The 3097-nt window shown below is 33.5% G+C and overlaps 1 long non-coding RNA gene across 1 annotated transcript in view; it reads right to left on the bottom strand.

The window, feature by feature from the left end:
- Positions 1 to 2475, bottom strand: part of LOC145634985 (uncharacterized) — a 3228-nt gene extending 753 nt beyond the window's left edge. The window contains exon 1 of the long non-coding RNA XR_014113724.1: positions 2057 to 2475. This is a non-coding gene — a long non-coding RNA (uncharacterized LOC145634985). The remainder of the gene's footprint in view (positions 1 to 2056) is intronic.
- Between the last annotated feature and the right edge of the window lie 622 nt (positions 2476 to 3097).

Below are 3097 nucleotides of genomic sequence, written 5' to 3'. Positions count from 1 at the left end.
TTTTTATGATATTTATTTAAGTAAACAAAATGAAAGAGGCACACACTTAAACAGAGAGGCAAGCAGCACACAGACCATGTAAATGAACTCCAACAGAAATTGCAAATTATTCCATCCTATGCAGGAATATACAGCAAAAACATGTTCCAGCCAATATGTAAGTAGCAGGCAGCTCGATTTTAATTTGATTACATTTTTAAAAAAATAAACAACATTTTCCCCAATATTTGCCCGAAGTTAATTGACCCTAGACAATCATCTTGCTGAATGTTGATATACAAACATTGGAAAATATGCAGCTAAATAACTACATTGGATCAGCTGATTAACACACGCTCCTAGAATTAACACCATCAAGTAAAATTATCTCCCTCGCTTATAGATTACAATGCCCAATTTTGGTCTATATGAATATAATCGCCCTACTAAATCTAATTTTATAACTGCCTAAGCTCACTGTACTTAAAAAACATGCACAGTCCATGTTTAACCTTGAACCCACTAAGTGACAAACTGACAACAATGATTACCAAGTATGCAGCCAACAAAAGGTAAATAACAATTCAGATGTACTTAGCCTTACCCATGAATCCTAACTAGTTCAAGACTACCACAATGGGCACACTAGTCGGATAACTGACAATCAATCATAAACCAGGCCCAAATTCAAGACATATCCAAGCCAAACATGTAAATATGTACAATCGCTATTCGCTAAATTAATATCTAAACAAGTGATGCATTTGGTAGGCATGACCTAACGGTGCAACTAAATATGATCAAATTGCTATACGACCAATACAGACTTACTGACTCTGAGCAATGTGATTATTTAACAGGCACAAATTGATTTTCAGACAAGACCAGCTCATGATACACACAAGTTCTTCCTCTATTTTCTTCAAGACTCTAGATGGTTTCAATTGTGGCCTAGGTAGCAGGCAGTCAGGCACTAGGACTTTCTTTCATCAAGTACTGAAAGTAAAGAGACAAGGAGCCCATCAAGCATGCAGCATAACATTCTCAAAACACAATACTCAATATTTACCAGAATGGTTGACTTGAATCACTATTAACAGATTAAGAATGATTCATTAACTTCAGGGCAAATATTTGGGAAAAGGCTGTAATAATAAAAAAAAAAAAAAAAAAAAAAAAAAAAAAAAAAAAACTGAAGTAGCTAATCACATTGTGGCAACAATAACAAGAAATCGAGCACGAGGATATAGCCACACGACAATAATTGTACATAGAATTGATGAAAAAGATTGAGATCATAATTGTGAAAGAAACAAGCTATCCTCACGTAGAGAAAGGATATCACTAGGACACCTTGGTAATTGGTAGACAATGCATTTAAAATTTTAAATGTGCTAGACACATTTATTAGTAGCATAACCACATCACTTCCAAAATTGTTTTATTTTTTTAAAAGACAGTTTAAGCGTTAAAAACACATTTTATGAAATTGCATATAGAACTCCTTGAAACTAAGATAAATCATTGTAAAAACTTTGAAAGGCTCAAGCACAATCCAAAATCAATAAATTTGACACCCATAATTCAGAATTTCCAATAACTATATCCAATCTGAATTGCCAAATATCCAATATCCAACTATAACTGAATATCATCAAGTACATAAGGCCAAAATACTATGAAGTAGTACTACATTACAATAAAAATAAATCCACACTATAGGGTTCACTCATTATTTGCATTTGTAAGTATAATCAATTTACATGAAATATATCCAAGTTTTGGCCTTGAATTTTGAAGTACATGTTTAATAAGCAAATTATACATGTACCCTAAATACATCAGTATTAATTTGGATAATCTCAAAGTTTAAAATTCTACATGGAGCAGCATAAAAACAGGGCAATGTATATAATTAGAAGAAATAAAACGATTATAACAAGCAGACATAGTTTAAAAAAATTCCAACGAATATATCATAAATTAAATCCAGAAGCAATTATCAACAGGAAAAACAAAATGACATAATTCCCTTCAAAATTCAAATGTTCAATTGAGCAAAAGATCAAGTAATTACCAATTAGGCGCAAACCCATTTGCTAAAAACTCCAAGAAATGATGGGTTTTCAAGCAAAAGAGAAATTGAGCAAGTTTGGGGAAATGGGCATCTTCAAAATCAGAGAAAATCACCATATTCAAACCCTAAGAGAGAGAAGAAAAAACTCAAAAAAAAAAAAAAAATTGGATTTTAAATGAGATAACAGAGAATCGGAGAGTAATGAATGAGAAAAATTGTTGTTTAGCAGTTTGTGTTGTTTAATGAAAGGGTGGTTCTGCAGAGAGATTGATGCTGTGCAGCTGGTCTTTAGGCTTTGCACGATTTCAGAGGCAACACAGAACAAATTTGTGAGAGAGACAGCAAGACAATGAGGCGAAATTTTTTGTTTGTGTAGGAGACTAGGAAGTAGGAAGAGTATAGCCCAGCTCAGTAGCCCCTTTTCTTTCTCATTCTACTCTTTCTACTCAAGTGTGAATAGCTTTAAAGGCCGATTTATATTTACCGAATTGAATTGAACTTAACTGAACTGAACTAATTGGAGCTGAATTGAACTGATTGGAGTTAAGGCCTGTTCCGATTGACTGAACTCAGCTGAACTGAACTGAATTGAACTGAACTCAGCTGAACTGAACTGAACTCAGCTGAACTGAACTGAACTGAACTGAACTGAACTGAATATTTTATAAGAGAAGGAAATTAGGAGCTGAACTGAACTGAACTGAACTGAATTGAGCTAAACTGAACTGAACTGAACTGAACTCAGCTGAACTGAACTGAACTGAATTTCAACGTAAGAGAACAGGCCCTTAAACTGAATTGAACTGGACTATAATTAAGCTGAAGTGAACAGGCCCTAAGTTTCCTTCACGGTTTTTTTAGTCTAGATTTTACGAGGTTAATATTTGAAAGTAGGGGTAAAATAAGAAGATCCTTAACTATGAATACAAGTTTCAAGACTTAAAACTACCATCACTTGATAATATTCGAATCTTAGACTGTTAGACCATTAGAGAGTTAAGTCTTCCTTGATGCGACATTTCTCTCTAATTGAATGTCTTT

This window comes from Chenopodium album, chromosome 6 (genome assembly GCF_948465745.1).
Source record: "Chenopodium album chromosome 6, dcCheAlbu1.1, whole genome shotgun sequence".
NCBI lineage: Eukaryota > Viridiplantae > Streptophyta > Magnoliopsida > Caryophyllales > Amaranthaceae > Chenopodium > Chenopodium album.
The sequence above is the reverse complement of the archived record's forward strand: the minus strand, read 5'-3'. Positions and strand labels throughout refer to the sequence as shown.